Here is a 19,910-nt window from a genome sequence, read left to right as displayed (position 1 = left end):
CAAATTAAAGAAGAAAGGCCTCAGAAGAAACAAGCCCTGCCAACATCTAATTTGTTCTCTAGCCTGCAGAACTGAGAAAATACATTTCTGGTGTATAAGCCACCTAGTTTGTTATACTTCATTATGACAGACCTAGCCGACTAATATAGAAGGAAACAAGCAAAATTGGATAACTTGGTCAAGACCATAATGAAATCCAATGACTTGGAGAATCTGAAATAGCATCTTTCTCCAGCCCCACCTTGTGCTCTAAGTGTAAAGTAGCACTAGGGTATTTATAAACTACAACTGCTGGAAGTCCCATATGTAATTTCAGTTGTATGTTGGCAGAAATAAAAGTCTTTCTTGAGGAGTTATCACTCAGAGTTTTATTTGGTCTTTTCATAAGTGGAAAATTGGATTGCATTGTAGATCGCTACATCCTGGCTTACTGATTTTAGTTTTCCTTGTTGTCTAGACGTCTTCTCTTCTTTTTCCTTTTCCTTGAATAAGATTTAAATAAAACTAAAAACTTCCAAACAAAAATTTGTTCAACACAAACATCTAAATGTAAATTTGCCAAAAGTATTCCTTCTCAAATTATATGAAGATGATGTAATGGAGTAGATAAGCAGATAAAGCAATGATATAGTTTATTAAAGGTATGTAAGACACTTGCATTAGAGTTTATTCCACATTATGATTATATATATAAATATACATAAAATATATAAATATATATAATTTATTGTAATATATATATTTTATATATAAACATTATAGTTTATTGTAATATATATTTTATACATATTACACATTATAATTACCATATCAGAATCACCCCTTGAAACTTTGTGAACTCCTTATCAGGGAGTGTGATATAATGTTGGGATGCGTGGAATTTAAGAGAATCCATAATGCCCTAAAATTGAACATAAAAGTTTTTGTATATGTGCTTTTTTCTGGAGACAAGATCCATAGAGTTCTTGAAATTTTTAAAGCAGTCTGTAGCCTCCTAATTCCCATATGAAAATCAATGTTATAGAAGAAAACTAAAGATGTTATCAAAATTTTAAAATTTTCTTATGAAAAAGAAAAAATTTATATTTTGAATTAAAATGCTGTATAAATTTTAATATCTTGATCTAGTTGCTATAGGCTATTTAAAATACATACAGTTTTGTGAATTGGCATTTTTATTAAGTGATAACTTTCATTCATTAAATGTTTATTGCTTTAAACACTCATTTCTAATCCTCATAGATCTCTTGAAAGTAAATATTATTCTTATTTTACAGTTAGGAATCTAAGCCTCCAAAAACCTAAGGTACTTATTGAGTAGATAAGTGGTAGAATCTCTATGTGGTGACAAAGCCTGTACACATTTATTTTTTCTGTTAGAGGCAGTGGAATTTATTATTTTTTGAGCACCTACTATATCAAGCCATAAGTTAAAAACTTTATAATTGTTGGCTCTTAATACTCATAAATACCCTGAAAGACAATATCATTATTCTCATTTAATTGATGAGTGTACTGAAACTAATGAGGTCGCACCATGGAAAGATGTAGAGCGGTGATCAAATACTAAAAAGTTGTAAAACATGTGTTTCCTTTTACAGACTCTAACCTCTCCTAAGTGATGGGATGAGTTAGGAATGTGTTCAGGAGCAACTAGCATACGCTTCAGAATAAACAAGTTAAGGAGCTTATTCTCTAATAACAGGACGTTTGGGAAACAGTGGCCCAGGGATGGTGCAGTAGTTCAAGAATATTTAGCAATGAACTAGGCTCATCCAATAATCCTGTTCTATCATTATCACTATGTAATTTTCATCCTGATAAGATGGCAGCTTTACTTCCAGACCTTACATTCTTATCCAGCCCAGGAGAATGGCATGTATAATGGGCAGAATAAAAAAGACTTCTTCTCGGGAGAGTTAATTTGGGAAAAGAAACCCTCTTAAGGAATGTCTTCCTACATCTTAACAGCAGAATTCCCTACAAATTTTTGTTGGTATTTTAAATAGAATATTCGGCTGGGCGCGGTGGCTCACGCCTGTAATCCCAGCACTTTGGGAGGCCAAGGCAAGCGGATCACAAGGTCAGGAGATAGAGACCATCCTGGCTAACACAATGAAACCCCGTCTCTACTAAAAATGCAAAAAATTAGCTGGGTGTGGTGGCAGGCACCTGTAGTCCCAGCTACTTGGGAGGCTGATGCAGGAGAATTGCTTGAACCGGTGAGATGGAGATTGCAGTGAGCCAAGATCGCGCCACTGCACTCCAGCCTGGGTGACAGAGCGAGACTCCATCTAAAAAAAAACATTGAATGTAAAAACTCTTGTAGGGAAATGTTAAATCTGTGTGATATTAAGCCTTTCTGTGGAGAAATAAGGTATGTTTTACTGTATGTCTTCTCTTGCCTCCGTTGGTAGAATTTTAATGTTCCCTTACTGTGAGCAGTATATTTTCTATAGGCTTTTTGGAGATGTAATTACATGTGATAATTTTATAGGAATGATTTTAAAAATGTGTAACAATAAAAACAGAAAACAGCAGAAGTCATGGTCACTTCTAGCTAAAAACATGGCTGGGAGATGATGAACTACGAACTAGGTACATTTTGTTGCAGGAAGCCAGTGGTGCATGCTGAATTTTTCTTCCTTTTTTGACCATATTGATAACTATTGGTAACATTTTCAGTGACTGTAGAGGAACCAACAATGATTAGAAGACATAGAATCCAACTTATCAATAAAAAATTAATGAGGAAATACTAAATGAATGGCAGGACTTCTTCTGGTATCTTATGAGAAAATGGTAAGAAAAATGTCCAGAATCTTATGGTAAAATGGTAAGAAAAATGTCCAGAATGTGCAGAAATAGGATGAGTCCTGATAAAAAAGGAAGTATAATATTTTACATAAATGAATATTATGGATACCTAATGTGATTTGAGTAGCCATAAGATGAGAGCTAAAGAATGAATAAGAGTTTGTAAGTCTAAGACCTTGGGAAGGCGAGAGGGTTTCAGGTAGAAAGACAGTATCTGTGAAAGATTTGTGGAAGAGGAGGAAAACATGAATGCATGGAGAATACCCAGTATAGCCAGAGCACTGAAAATTTGAAGAGAAGAGTAGCAAAAAAAGAAACAAGAGCCAGAGGAATGAGCTAGATTATGATGGATTTCTTAGGGGATGCTTAGTTCTCCAATCCTTATAAGATCAATGAGAAGCCAAGTAAGGTGTTTAAATATGAGTGGTGCATGACTTGATTTTTATATTAACAGATTACTCTAACTCCCTTTGCAAAATGGAAAGGAGGGAAGTTATAGAGTACTTTAAATTCACAAATGAGAATATGGAAGCTTAGAGTAGCACGGCAACAGCAGCACTGGAGAAATGGTGAGATTGAGTTAGTAGGATCTGCCTATCTGGGTCTGATACTGGGTATGAGGCCTGAGGGATAAGGGAACTCAGATTTCTGGTTTAAGTAACTGAGTGGATTGCTCTGATAATCATAGATTAATAATAATGACAGATCGGTAAATCTGGAAAAGCTCATTTAGTCCAGCATCAATAATTTATAGAGGAGAACTAGAAGCCTGAAGTAACTTATCCAACAACTGTTTTTCAATGGTTAAGCTCAGATGGACTGATTAATCAATAATTATTGGGTATCTCTAATTTTTCAGACCCTGTGTTTGGTACCTGAAAATGCAGAAAAGAATGAGAAAGATTTGGTTCCTGTTCAGCCTCTCAGAGGTTTAAGCCCAGGTTGGCTAACTTTAGCCTGAATATCTTTCATGCAATTGCTCACATTTACATCTTCTTTTCTGAGCATTTATAGAGTTATCTTTATTGTATTTTATCCACCCTTAAATTAATATCTCTGAGAACAATTATTTTACCAGTTTGGATCTGCATAACTGCATCACTAAAATTAAATCTCACCAAAATTTCTTAATGTTCACTACACAAGTTGTGTTTTAAAAATAGATAGAACTTTTCTCTAATATCTTGATCTTCCAGTTGAATACTTCTGTGTGCTCTTTTATATCTTAAATTAGTTAAAAGCACAATTATGTCAAATTTCATTTGTATTCTCAGTGCTTGACTGTGTAGATAATTGTGGTTGCATATTTAATTTTTCAGGTTTTAAAATCCCATTGGATTTATAAATTTACTTAGAGGAGCACATTATCAGATTCAGAAGTTCAACTTCAAGGTTGTTGTTTTGCTTTTTGAAATGCTTTATATGAGAGTTCAAAATTAAAAAATTATTTAAACTTTTCATGAATTCTTTTTTTTAAAACCACATTTTTTAGACATTATTTCATACCTGGGTGGTTATTCCGTTTATCTTTCATAAAATGTATTTTACTAGAGAATCAGGGAAATGTTTCCTTGGTAACCATAAAAATAGACAAGAGCTTTGAATCTTGAGGTATTTGTTACGATAGTGATTTTTTTTTCAGTGGTACGATTGATTTCATGCTATGTCAGAGTTTATGTGTTTTCAATATTGGAGTTTCCCTTGGAAAGAAGTTCAGAGTCTCTGACTATCATATTATCTTACAGTGGATGCTGTATCATTATGTAGGGTTAGTTTTCAGGTGACTTCAAGAAAAATAGTGGACAGTAAACCCAGGTAAATGAGCTATGGATCATAAAAGAATGTGAAATTGCTTTCATTTTCAAATAGAACTCTATTTTTTCCCATATCTTTCAGAGTACCTTTTGAGGGATTTATCTTAGATTTTATTTATAGCTTGTTTGAATTTTTAATCAAAAGCCTCCAATAGTAAAACTATACAATGATAGAATCATCTGTCTCTCAAGGTACTGAGTTTTCCTATCATTAGAGAATTTTAACCATAAAGTAGAATTATCATTACAGTATCCTAGTACATCTAGTACATAGTTAGTGCCCATTAAAAATAATAGTAGAAGTTATAATAATGATGATGATAGTAGCTGTAGTAATATATAATAATGGTTACTTTTTGCATTTATCATTATTATTGTAATTATCTGAGGTGGTATTATTATAGAGAAAATTCAAACACAGTATAGGTAGCCAGATTATACGTAAATTGGGAATACTTCCACCACTTAGCTTTATTGATTCTTTAAGATTTACAAGTTTAATTTTGTAAGTGAATATTAAGAATCATTCAGTGAGTAATTTCTCCCTCTTTGGTTAGTTGATTAGAACTTTAAATCAAAGTTAGTATATTAAACACTTTGAATTAAAACTTTGTATTCCAAACTGAGAAATTATCTGTTCACTTATTGTTAATATTCTGGGAAGAGTCAGTGCCATAGTCACTTTGTAAGTACAAGATTGTACCACATTTCAAGGCCTTGGCCTATCTTGAGTGGCGTTGGACAAATGATTTTCCCAAAGCTATTTCTTTTTCCAGCACTAGGACTGAATTGACTTTGTTCACTACACAATTTGGATATATAGCTCAAAATGGTGTGTGGGGATGAGATGTTATATACACAAGGCTTATATTCATTAGAGTTGGCTAAACTGTTGTAATGAAAACGCTCCAATAGTTCAAGCAAGTTAGGAGTTTATCTCTCTCTCATATAGTTATGCTGGGGCAGGATGGGGGAAATTCTTGAGATCGACAGGTGAACAAATACTACCCAATCATTCAGGGAAGAGTTTCCTTCCATCTTGTTTTTCTAACATCTTCTAGTATGCATGGTCGCAACAGAGTCACTAATGCATCTGAGTAGCAGACAACAGGGAAGGGCAAATAGAACATGTAAGCAGTACATCCACTGTTTAAGGGCAATAGCCAGGAAATTGCACCACCACTTTTTCTTATGCTGGAGAGTCTACCTTATCACCAGTGAAGTGGGGAAACCTCATGGGTCTGGGCAGCCGTAGGCTGACACTTCTATTCCTATGGAATGAAAGGAGGTTAGAGTTTGGTGGACTGGACTGCTAGCAGTTTCTTCATCACATCCAGGCTTCTACCTGTACTCTGTGTTGGAGCACCTTAAGATAAACCACAATTCAGTCTCTATCACTGAAAATCTAGTCATTCCTCAAAGACCAGAACAACATGTATTGTCCAGACTGGTGAGGAATGGGGCTTTCAAGGATATTAAAGGTAGAGATATTATTTAGGAGCTCCTGGTCTCTAACTGTGCTATTTTCTTTGAAAGAAGGTGTCATCTTATTATGGCGGAGTTTAGCTTTAGAATCAGGAGGGATTCAGTTGTTTTCTATTAAAGGCATTGAGTATTTGTTTACATTCTTCCTAAATTTAGCAAAGGCTAAATAAGAGTATGAAAGGATTGTGGCACATCAAGAAATGAGGTTCTCACTTCTAGCAGTGCTTGATGTTGGACTGACATTGTCACCTAAGGGAAGCTATTTGAAAGATGCTGTGCCCCCTTCTGTTTCTAGGGGCCAAGTTGTTGCTAATCAGTCTTTTTGGCTCTTGGATAACTAAATTGGGAATTTTATTTCATTTAAAGTAGACTGCATATGTGACCTTGTCATCTGTGTATTTATCTGCCCGTCTACTTATATATTTACCTATTGTCCATCTATCTAATACATATATATGTAACTTTTGTCATAAACACTATGCATTTTATGTTATTTAAAAATATTATTCTGAGAGTGGGAGCACAGACTTTACCCAAGGAGGTCCATGATATAAAACAAAACAAAAAAAATCAAAAAACCTTGAATGAGACAGAATTTAAAGATCAAGAAACGTATACAACATAGATTCAAATTGGGGCCTTCTTTCTTCTTTTTCAATACTTTAATAGAAGTTGAACTGAACCTTTAGAAGCCTCTTTGTATCACTGCAATCTTCTTCTAACTTCTTTACCCCTAAAATCCCAAAGTTTTGCACTGAATCTAGGACTTTTGGATTCAAGTAGTTTCCAAAAGGAGCAAGGCTGTTTGAGGGCTCCAAAATATTTGAACACATAGAGATCTGTTACATTTGTGTTCTTCAACATAAGGTGGTATTGAGAAATTGTAATGAGTTTCTCTACTTTTTGACTGTCCAGTTTTTAAATTGAAAAATAGCATGATGGACAATCATCAGCTCAGATTGGTATGGAAGGAAGTTTTGTAGAGTGCGTTCTATAAAGCATAGGATGTTGGCCCTTAGGCATTTTACTTCAGCTGCTTCCTGCTTTTAGTCTCCTCCTCCTCCTCCTCTTAGTTGGATGGTAAGGCACTCCTAAAAAGAGGACAACATCTTTATTTTTCTCATGACATGGGGTTTTCCTGGCTTGTCACGAGAGTTTGGATGCTCAGCTTACTGCTGCATATGGGCAGTTTAAGTAGCAGCTTTGATAGCTACTGTCTATCACATTGATGGAATTATGGAGAAGTGGAATCCGGCATTTTGTGCAGCCTGGGACTTGGCACATCAATTTGTAGACTACCATTAGCATACTAATTGAACTCAATGTCCAAAAGAAAGAGAGAGCAAAACAGAGACTGAGATTGACACTATATAAACTCTTCAAGCAAGATTTGTGCTATAAATCAATGTACTGTATATTTTCCTCTTGTTACAAATGTTTCAGAACTGATTTTGAAACTTCTTAACTTCAGTTCACAGTAGATAATGTGATTTGAGATAATCACCTACAGCTTGGATTGTGGATCATAATAGTTGTGTCTAAATATCTGCAACTATTGTTGAATATAACTCCACTCTTAAAAAAAAATAAAATTCTATCAGTACTGAAAACAATGTGCTAGACATTATCCAAAATTTCACCATGGTGTTTATGAGTATATCATAGATGGACAAGTTGTTTTGAAGTTATTTTTCTTTGCCCCAATTGTCTATAGAGTTTGAGATGTCTCATATCAGTGACAAATCCATTCTGACTTTGTGCAGAGTTAGTGCTCAAGCATAAAATAGAGTTCCATATATCAAACCTATACTTTCTTCAACAACACAACAACAAAATATATTGCAAATGATAAACTATATGAAATCAAAGTGTCAATAGTTATCTGGCCATTTTTGTTCCAGTCTAGATGGTAAAAATTACAAATACCCATTGTTATTGCAGAGAATTCCATTAATTTTGAAGGTCTTCAGTGAAAGAAAAGAATGGCACAATTTAAACTGTGTCTATGCATATCACCATTTCAACTCATTTTAAAAAAGCTCTGTCTACATGTCCTTGCTCAGAAAATAACAAATTAAAAATCAACAAATACGCTGCATCTTTCTCTTTTTTAGGAATTACACCTAAGACATAACACTACTAACTGTTCATTGAGTCTCATACTGTTCCTCAGCAGAGAAACTCATTTATATCAGTGATTATTTTATTTAAATATATTGATTTATTAAGCTTATCTTAAGGATTAAAATTCTACAGCAGATAGGGACTGGGTGCAATTTGTTTTATAGGAACACATTTTGTTAATTGCATAAATTATTTTTGCAGAAATAGTAAACAAGAACAAAAGAGAAGCTTTGAGGGAAACTAAGCATCAACAATTTATGCTTATGTTTCTCTTTATTTTAATGCTGCACATTGAAATCTACATTTTGTTAAAATGCAACTATTTTCCCTTTGCTCACAGTAGTAAAAGCAGACTAATACATTCTATTTTTCTGAAGATTGATGAGATTATTTTTGTTTAGAAAATACATGAGTTAAAAATAGCAAGTATTTTCCAGTCATCTGAAAGCAGATGTTTTATAAGCTCTCTATATGGTGCTGGTGTATATTTTAAATTTTAAATTTTTAATAGCTATCATTGAAGAAAAACAAATAAATTTTTCAATAAGAAAAACAAAAACAGTGAACTGTATTTGAAGACATATTGTATGTGTGTGTGTTTTTCTTATAACCCTCTCATCTAATTTTTGCCAACGATAGGACATAATTTATCTTGATAGTAATCGTTCACTTTTCACCAGGTCTGGAATGAGAATGTGTTGTGCATGATTGCACAATGCTATTATCCTAAACCAATAAATAAGTTTCAATATGTTACTACAGTTTGTTTCTATAACTTACGTTAATAAAAGGCTAAAGAAGCACAAAGATATTGTGAAATCTGTCACCATGTAAAACTGCAAATTAAATGTCAGATTTTTATATTTAAAGAGGCTAAACTTTACTCTTATTTATTTAGAAGTTGGAACTTGCTTATACTTTGTTTTATATTTTTTAAAAATTTACTTTAAATTCTGGGAGACACGTGCAGAACGTGTAGGTCTGTTACATAGGTATACATGTGCCATGGTGGTTTGCTGCACCTATCAACCCATCATCTAGGTTTTAAGCCTCGCATACATTAGGTATTTGTCCTATGCCCCCTCTCCTTGCCTCCCATTCCCTGACAGGCCCCAGTGTATGATGTTCCCCTCCCTGTGTCCATGTGTTCTCATTGTTCAACTCCCACTTACGAGTGAGAACATGCAGTGTTTGGCTTTCTGTTCCTGTGTTAGTTTGCTGAGAATGATGGTTTCCAGCTTCATCCATGTCCCTGCAAAGGACATGAACTCGCTCTTTTCTATGGCTGCATAGTATTCCATGGTGTATATGTGCCATATTTTCTTTATCCAGTCTATCATTGATGGGCATTTGGGTTGGTTCCAAGTCTTTGCTATTGCAAATAGTCCTGCAATAAACATACGTATGCATGTGTCTTTATAGTAGAATGATTTGTAATACTTTGGGTATATACCCAGTAATGGGATTGCTGGGTTAAATAGTATTTCGGGTTCTAGATCGTTGAGGAATCACTGCTCTGTTTTCCACAGTGGTTTAACTAATTTATACTCCCACCAACCACAAACAGTGTAAAAGTATTCCTATTTCTCCACAGCCTCGCCAGTATCTGTTGTTTCCTGACTTTTTAATAAATACTTTGATAATTAAGTTTAAAGGAGGACTATATGTAGCCCTGTTTTTCAATATCATAAAAAAAATTTTCAAAAGAAGAAAAACCTGAGTCTTAGTCTTACTAGTGTTTTTATCACATTTCACTTGTAAAAGGCAAATAGATTTGTTGGTTATTTCGGAGAACACATCTTGGAGGTAGATGCTTCTTTTGTGCAAATGGAGAGATGTAGAGGGCATGAGCTTTCAAAGCTCCTTTAGAAGAAGGAGTAGAATTCCAGGGCATGATGCTTTCATTTCTGAATGCATTTACCATGCAAAGCAACACATCTCCACATTTATTAATCTGCCTGCAGCTCACACCAGTTAACAGCGGGGACCCTAGTCTCCTGATCGGCAAATACTAAGATCTGTGTTGCTGTGTCATAGGAAGAAGTTTCTAGAACGGTGACTCTTTCCTCTATCCTTTTTCTCTGATCCACCTACCCTTTTCTTTACACTCACACCATTTGCTTTTTCAAGGAAGAGAAACCTATGTGGAAGATTTTATAAATACCAGGGCTAATATTTGTATCAGATATTTGTATTGAGTTTTAGAGTTTCATTTGCTAAAGATTTCTTAGCATGGATTTTCAACTAAGTAGAAAACAGTCTGGATAGAATATTGTATCTATATAGGCTCACAAATTAGCCTACCCTGTATTTTTATTATTATCATCATTCTTATCCTATAATAATTCTATTGACTCTGTTTCCCCCTCTATATAGCAGGCAAAAGTGAATGGGCTAAATGGAAGCTATAATTTCTACCTACTTGGGGGTCAGATAATAACCAGGTAAAGAGAAAGTGCATCAGATCTAGCATGAATCAGGTGTTTCTGCCACAGGTCTGGCATGAGTCAGATATTTCTGCCTCAGAGAATACATTGTCATGGTTATTCATGAGTAACTTTTAAGGAAAAGAATTCACTTAAGAATAGCAGAAGAAAACTAAGATGAATAAAATGCTCTACACGATTTAGGCCTATGGTTAAACTAAAACTATAATTCAATTTCAGAGACCTTTAAAAATAAATTTATATTTTTGAGTTAAAGTTTAGCTACTGGTCATTTCTTCCTAGGTAGTTCTATTGCTCAGTGGTTTAGAGGCTTAAGTTCTTTGCTCATGTTATCTTCAGCCTTTTGGGCATAATTTACTGTGCTTTTCCCATGTGTACCATTTTTTTCCTCTATTGATGCTGCTCTTATACCTGGTTATCATCTCTTCTAGCATCTCTCACAAATATTTTAGAGAAAGGTTGTAGAATCTCTCTTTGACTATCTTAAAAATCACCTTTTGCTATTACTAGCAGGGCTGGTTGGGCTTAGATTAAAAGCCTAATGTTTTCAAAATTTTCTCTTTTAAAATCACGCTCCCACTGCAACCTCTCTCTTAACTCTTACCCATCTCATTCCCTGCCCACCTATTTGCCTAAGAGGCCCTTGTAAACATTACTTCTTTTCTTTCTTTCCTTCCCTTCCCTTCCCTTCCCTTCCGTTCCCTTTCCCTCCCTCCCTCTCTCTCTTTCTCTTTCTTTCCTTTTTCTTTTACTTTTTCTTTCCTTCCTTCCTTCCTTCCTTCCTTCCCTCCCTCCTTCCTTCCGTCCGTCCTTCCTTCCTTCCTTCCTTCCTTCCTTCCTTCCTTCCTTCCTTCCTTCCTTCCTCCTCTCTCTCTTTCTGTCTCTCTTTCTCTCTCCTTGCTTCTTTTCTTGTCTTTTCTTTCTTGCTCTGTTGCTCAGGCTGGAGTGCAATGGTACAGTATTGTCTCACTGCAACCTCCACCACCCGGGCTCAAGCGATTCTCCTGCCTCAGCCTCCTGAGTAGCTGGGATTACAGGCATGCGCCACCACACCCTGCTAATTTTGTGTTTTTAGTAGAGATGGGTTTTCACCATGTTGCCCAGGCTGGTCTTGAACTCCTGACCTCAGGTGATCCACCCACCTCGGCCTCCCAAAGTGCTGGAATTACAGGTGTGAGTTATTGTGCCCAGCCTGTTTTTTTCTTCTTGGCTTGCTTTCTGACTCTGTTCCTGGTGGGCTGAGTTATTTAAATTCCTTCCATTTGGGCATTCATACTTGGAGGTTTTGGTAGTGCCCCTAGGAAGAGAGAGGGCCTTTTGAAACAAAGCAAAACATCTCTTATTTTTTTTTTACTTTATTTATTTTTTCTTTTTTTGTTTTAGGATTCAAAGATACATGTGCATGTTTGTTATATAGCTAAATTTCATGTCATGAAGGCTTGGTGTACAGATTATTTCATCACCCAGTTAATAAACATAGTACCTGATAGGTAGTTTTTTGATCCTCACCCTCCTCCTTCCCTCTACCCTCAAGTGGGCCACTGTCTATTGTTCCCTTCTTTGTGTCTGTAAGTACTCAATGGCAAAATATCTCTTGATGGCACTTGGTTCCTTCTGTATCTTTTGGAAATGCTTGTAAATCAAAGATGACAGAGTCCCATCACTACACATAACCCACTACGCTCTATAGGGGTTATATAAATATTTAAATATATCTGGAAGATAAGAAATGCCACTCATTTTTTTTTTTAAACACAAGCCATTTTCTGCCTGTGGTTTGCAAAACCATCTAAAGGGCATCCATTTTTGTGGTATTTATTTATTTATTTATGTCCATGATCTATTCTCTTCTTTTCTTGTGGATACAACACTAATGCTTTGGGGTTCTTTCTTCCCTGTATCAATGATAGGGTGGGTGACACTGAAATCAAGGACTTCTGTGTCTCCTTGTGGTTAACAGGCTGGGAAGGCTTTCTGAAGAAGACAGTTGATTCAGTGCTCTTCAAAGCTGATGAGCAAAGGGCAACAGGTTCTCAACAAAAGGGTTTCTCTTCCCAGGCTCCATGGGCTCCGGGCATCTAGTCACGATATTCTCTCCAAATCTGCCCTACCTCTCTTTTCTGCCCTTTATTGGTGAGCTCTTCTTCAGATCTGATCACTGCTTTATATTCATATTTAAGTCTTTATAGTGTTTTTTTTTTCGTAAGCTTGCTCTTGTCCACAATACAACTATAGTTCCAGTTTTCTCTCTGCTCTACAAGTGAAAGTCAATTTTAACTGCCAGTGCCTCAGCCAGGCTAGACCATCCCTAAGCCTCTTGCTCTCTTAAGGTAGGTGGTTAGCACGGGTTATATCTGAAAAAGAAGCCTCAGGCCAGTTAGAAGTGAACGGGGGCATATTCTGGGCCTTGAAAATGATTCACCCTATGAAATGATTCCCACATATTGAAGCAGCTTTTTCCCAATTTAAAATTATCTCTGGGGATGATTGGGGCAAGATGGCCGAATAGGAACAGCTCCAGTCTGCAGCTCCCAGCGAGACCAACGCAGAAGGTGGGTGATTTCTGCATTTCCAACTGAGATACCCGGTTCATCTCAATGGGACTGGTTAGATAGTGGGTACAGCCCATGGAGGGCAAGCAGAATCAGGGTGGGGCATCACCTCCCCTGGGAAGGGCAAGGGGTCCGATAACTCCCTCCCTTAGCCAAGGGAAGCCTTGAGGGACTGTGCTGTGAGGGACAGTGCTACCTGGCTCAGATACTACACTTTTCCCACAGTCTGCACAACCCGCAGACCAGGAGATTCCCTCGGGTACCTACACCACAAGTTCCCTGAGTTTCAAGCACAAAACTGGGCAGCCATTTGGGCAGACACTGAGCTAGCTACAGGAGTTTTTTTTTTTTTTTTTCATACCCTAGTGGCACCTGGAATGCCAGCAAGACAGAACTGTTCACTCCCCTGGAAAGGAGGCTGAAGCCAGGGAGACAAGTGGTCTAGCTCAGTGGATCCCACCCCCACAGAGCCCAGCAAGCTAAGATTCACTGGCTCAAAATTCTTACTGCCAGCACAGTAGTCTGAAGCAACCTGGGATGCTCGAACTTGGCTGGGGGAGGGACAGCCACCATTATAGAGGCTTGAGAAGGTGGTTTCCCCTCAGTGTAAACAAAGCCGCCAAGAAGTTTGGACTGGGCGGAGCCCACCACAGCACTGCAAAGCCACTGTAGCCAGATTGCCTCTCTAGATTTCTCCTCTCTGGCCAAGGGATCTCTGAAAGAAGGGCAGCAGCCCCAGTCAGTGGCTTATAGAGAAAACTTCCATCTCCCTGAGACAGAGCACCTGGGGGAAGGGGTGGCTGTGGGAGTAGCTACAGCAGACTTAAACATTCCTGCCTGCCGGCTCTGAAGAGAGCAGCAGATCTCCCAGCACAGTGCTCAAGCTCTGCTAAGGGACAGACTGCCTCCTCAAGTGGGTCCTTGACCCCTGTGCCTCCTGATGAGGAGACACCTCCCAGCAGGGGTTGACAGACACCTCATACAGGAGAACTCCAGTTGGCATCTGGTGGGTGCCCCTCTGGGACAAAGATTCCAGAGGAAGGAGCAGGCAGCAATTTTTGCTGTTCTGCATCCTCCACTGGTGATACCCAGGCAAACAGGGTCTGGAGTGGACCTCCAGCAAACTCCAGCAGACCTGCAGAAGAGGGGTCTGACTGTTAGAAGGAAAACTCGCAAACAGAAAGCAATAGCATCAACATCAACAAAAAGGAGCACCACTCAAAAACTCCATCCAAAGGTCACCAACAGCAAAGACCAAAGGTAGATAAATCCGTGAAGATGAGAAAAAAACCAGCGCAAAAAGGCTAAAAATTTCAAAACCAGAATGTCTCTTCTCCTCCAAAGGACCATAACTCCTCGCCAGCGAGGGAACAAATCTGGAGAATGAGTTTGATGAACTGACAGAAGTAGGCTTCAGAAGGTGGGTAATAACAAACTCCTCCGAGCTAAAGGAGCATGTTCTAACCCAATGCAAGGAAGCTAAGAACCTTAATAAAAGGTAGAGGAATTGCTAACTAGAATAACCAGTTTAGAGAAGAACATAAATGACCTGATGGAGCTGAAAAACACAGCACGAGAACTTCATGAAACATACACAAGTATCAATAGCCGAATTGATCAAGTGGAAGAAAGGTATCAGAGATTGAATATCAACTTAATGAAATAAAGAGTGAAGACAAGATTAGAGAAAAAAGAATGAGAAGGAACAAACAAAGCCTCCAAGAAATATGGGACTATGTGAAAAGATCAAACCTATGTTTTATTGGTGTACCTGAAAGTGACAGGGAGAATGGAACCAAGCTGGAAAACACACTTCAGGATACTGTCCAGGAGAACTTCCCCAACCCAGCAAGACAAGCCAACATTCAAATTCAGGAAATACAGAGAACCCCACAAACATACTCCTCAAAAACAGCAACCCCAAGACATAATTGTCAGACTCACCAAGGTTAAAATGAAGGAAAAAATGTTAAAGACAGCCAGAGAGAAAGGTCAGGTTACCCACAAAGGGAAGCCCATCAGACTAATAGCAGATCTCTTGGCAGAAACCCTGCAAGCCAGAAGAGAGTGGGGGCCAATATTCAACATTCTTAAATAATTTCCAACCCACAATTTCATATCCAGCCAAACTAAACTTCATAAGTGAAGAAGAAATAAAATTCTTTACAGACAAAGAATGCCTTACAAGAGCTCCTGAAAGAAGCACTAAATATGGAAAGGAAAAACCAGTATCAGCCACCACAAGAATGAACCAAAATGTAAAGATCATTGACACTATGAAGAAACTGCATCAACTAATGGGCAAAATAACCAGCTAGCATCATAATGACTGGATCAAATTCACACATAACAATATCAACCTTAAATGTAAATAGGCTAAATGCCCCAATTAAAAGGCATAGATTGGCAAATTGGATAAAGAGTCAAGACCCATCGATGTGCTGTATTCAGGAGACACATCTCATGTGCAAAGACACACATATGCTCAAAATAAAGGGATGGAGGAAGGAAGCAAATGGAAAGGGAAAAAAGCAGGGATTGCAATCCTAGTTTCTGCTAAAACAGATTTTAAATCAACAAAGTCAAAAAAGACAAGGGCATTATATAATGGTAAAGGGATCAATGAAACAAGAAGAGCTAATTATCCTAAATATATATGTACCAATACAGGAGTACCCAGATTCATAAAGCAAGTTCTTAGAGACCTACAAAGAGACTTAGACTCCCACACAATAATAGTGGGAGACTTTAACACCCTGCTGTCAATATTAGACAGATCAACAAAACAGAAGGTTAACAAGGATATCCAGGAATTGAACTCAGCTCTGCACCAAGTGGACCTAATAGACATCTACAGAACTCTACACCCCAAATCAACAGAACACACATGCTTCTCAGCACCACATTGCACTTATTCTAAAATTGACCACCTAATTGGAAGTAAAGCACTCCTCAGCAAATGTAAAAGAACAGAAATCACAGCAAGCAGTCTGTCAGACCACATTGCAATCAAACTAAAACTCAGGAATAAGAAACTCACTCAAAACTGCACAACTACATGGAAACTGAACAACCTGCTCCTGAATGACTGCTGGGTAAATAATGAAATGAAGGCAGAAATAAAGATGTTCTTTGAAACCAATGAGAACAAACAAACAATGTGCAAGATCTCTGAGACACAGCTAAAGCAGTGTTTAGAGGGAAATTTACAGCACTAAATGCCTACAGGAGAAAGCAGGAAAGATCTAAAATCAACACCCTAACATCACAGTTAAAAGAGCTAGAGAAGCAAGAGCAAACAAATTCAAAAGCTAGCAGAAGACAAGAAATAACTAATAACAAAGCAGAACTGAAGGAGATCTGACACAAAAACTCCTTCAAAAAATCAATGAATCCAGGAGTTGTTTTTTTGAAAAGATTAACAGAACAGATATACCCCCTAGCCAGACTAATAAAGAAGAAAAGGGAGAAGAATCAAACAGATACAATAAAAAATGATAAATTGTAGATCACCACTGATCCCACAGAAATACAAACCACCACCAGAGAATGCCATAAACATCTCTATGCAAATAAACTAGAAAATCTAGAAGAAATGGATAAATTCCTGGACACACACACCCTCCCAAGACTAAACCAGGAAGAGTCCAATCCCTGAATAGACCAATAACAACTTCTGAAATTAAGGCAGTAATTAATAGCCTACCAACCAAAAAAAGCCCAGGACTAGAAGAATTCACAGCCGAATTCTACCAGAGGTACAAAGAGGGGCTGGTGCCATTCCTTCTGAAACTATTCCAAATAATAGGAAAAGAGGGACTCCTCCCTAACTCATTTTGAGGCCAGCATCATCCTGATACCAAAATCTGGCAAAGACACAACAAAAAAAGAAAAATTCAGGCCAATATTCCTGGTGAACATCAATGCAAAAATCCTCAAAAAAATACTGGCAAACCAAATCCAGCAGCACATTAAAAAGCTTATCCACCATGATCAAGTCGGCTTCATTCCTGGGATGCAAGGCTGGTTCAACATAAACAAATCAATAAATGTAATCCATCACATAAACAGAACCAATGACAAAAAACACATGATTATCTCAATAGATGCAGAAAGGGCCTTCGATAAAACTCAACACCTCTTCATGCTAAAAACACTCAATAAACTAGGTACTGATGGAACATATCTCAATATAATAAGAGTTATTTATGACAAACTCACAGCCAATATCATACTGAATGGGCTAAAGCTGGAAGCATTCCCTTTGAAAACCAGCACAAGACAAGGATGCCCTCTCTCACCACTCCTATTCAGTATAGTATTGGAAGTTCTGGCCAGGGCCATCAGGCAAGAGAAAGAAATAAAGGTATTCAAATAGGAAGAAAGGAAGTCAAAATATCTCTGTTTACAGATGACATGATTATATATTTAGAAAACCCCATTGTCTCAGCCCAAAATCTCCTTAAGCTGACAAGCAACTTCAGCAGTCTCAGGATACAAAATCAGTGTTCAAAAATCACAAGCATTCCTATACACCAGTAATAACCAAACAGCGAGCCAAATCATGAGCAAGCTCCCATTAGCAATTGCTACAAAGAGAATAAAATACCTAGGAATACAACTTGCAAGGGATGTGAAGGACCTCTTCAAGGAGAACTACAAACCACTGCTCAAGGAAATACAAGAAGACACAAACAAATGGAAAATCATTCCATGCTCATGGATAGGAAGAATCAATAATGTGAAAATGGCCATACTGCCCAAAGTAATGTATAGATTCAATGCTATTCCGATCAAGCTACCTTTGACTTTCTTCACAGAATTAGAAAAAACTACTTTAAATTTCATATGGAACCAAAAAAGAGCCCATATAGCCAAGATAATCCTAAGCAAAAGAACAAAGCTTGGAGGCATCATGCTACCTGACTTCAAACTATACTACAAGACTGCAATAAGCAAAACAGCTTGATACTGGTACCAAAACAAATATATAGACCATTGGAACAAAACAGAGGCCTCAGAAATAACATCACACACTACAACCATCTGATCTTTGACAAACCTGACAAAAACAAGCAATGGGGAATGGATTCCCTATTTAATAAATAGTGTTGGGAAAACTGGCTAGCCATATGCAAAAAGCTGAAACTGGACCCCTTCCTTAGACCTTATGCAAAAGTTAATGCAAGATGGATTAAAGATTTAAATGTTAGACCTAAAACCATAAGAACCCTAGGAGAAAACCTAGGCAATACCATTCAGGACATAGGCATAGGCAAAGACTTCATGACTGAAACACAAAAAGCAACTGCAACAAAATCCAAAATTGACAAATGGGATCCAATTAAACTAAAGAGCTTCTGCACAGCTAAAGAATCTATTAAAAGAGTGAACAGGCAACCTACATAATGGGAGAAAATTTTTGCAATCTATCCATCTTACAAAGGGCTAATATCCAGAATCTACAAAGAACTTAAACTACTTACAAGAAAAAAAAACAACCCCATCAAAAAATGGGCAAAGGATATGAACAGACACTTTTCAAAAGAAGACATTTATGCAGCCAACAAACATGAAAAAAAGCTCATCACTGGTCATTGGAGAAATGCAAATCAAAACCACAATGGGATACCATTTCATGCCAGTTAGAATGGCGATCATTAAAAAGTCAGGAAAAAACAGATGCTGGAGAGGATGTGGAGAAACAGGAATGCTTTTACACTGTTGGTGGGAGTGTAAATTAGTTCAACTATTGTGGAAGAGAGTGTGGTGATTCCTCAAGGATGTAGAAGCAGAAATACCATTTGACCCTGCAATCCCATTACTGGGTATATACCCAAAGGATTATAAATCATTCTACCATAAAGACACATGCACACATATGTCTATTGCAGCACTATTCACAATAGCAAAGGCTTGGAACCAATCCAAATGCCCATCAATGTTAGACTGGATAAGGAAAATGTAGCACATATACACCATGGAATACTATGCAGCCATAAAAAAGAATGAGTTCACATCCTTTGCAGGGACATGGGTGAAACTGGAAACCATCATTCTCAGCAAACTAACACAGGAACAGAAAACCAAACACCACATGTTCTCACTCATAAGTGGGAGTTGAACAATGAGAACCTATGGGCACAGAGAGGGGAACATCACACACTGGGGCCTGTTGTGGGGTAGGGAGCAAGGGGAGGGATAGCATTAGGACAAATACCTAATGTAGATGACGGGTTGATGGGTGCAGCAAGCCACCATGGCACATGTATACCTATGTAACAAACCTGCACATTCTGCACATGTATCCCAGAAATTAAAGTATAATAAAAAATAAAATAAAAATAAATGAAATTATCCCTGGACACATGCTTCTCTTCTGACAGGCTCTGAAGTAAGAACCATAGGGGTCATACAAACCTGGAGAGTGTTGCTCAGGCAGTTCCTTCCTACTCATGGCTGTGCCGTCACTGCGTTATTAATCAAAGCTTGTTCAATCAACACTCTCTCCTGCCAACCTGATCAACACAATCTGACACTTATTAACTGTGCTTCAAAGAAAAAGGTGTTCTTTGCTTTCTTTGGTCTACCCCTAATTCTCCGCACACGATCAAAGCCATCTTATTTCAATCATATTTCAATCAACAGCTATGCCTTTGATAAACGTTTCC

Source organism: Gorilla gorilla, chromosome 7 (assembly GCF_029281585.2).
Source record: "Gorilla gorilla gorilla isolate KB3781 chromosome 7, NHGRI_mGorGor1-v2.1_pri, whole genome shotgun sequence".
Classification (NCBI taxonomy): Eukaryota; Metazoa; Chordata; class Mammalia; order Primates; family Hominidae; genus Gorilla; species Gorilla gorilla.
Note: the sequence above shows the minus strand (reverse complement) of the source record.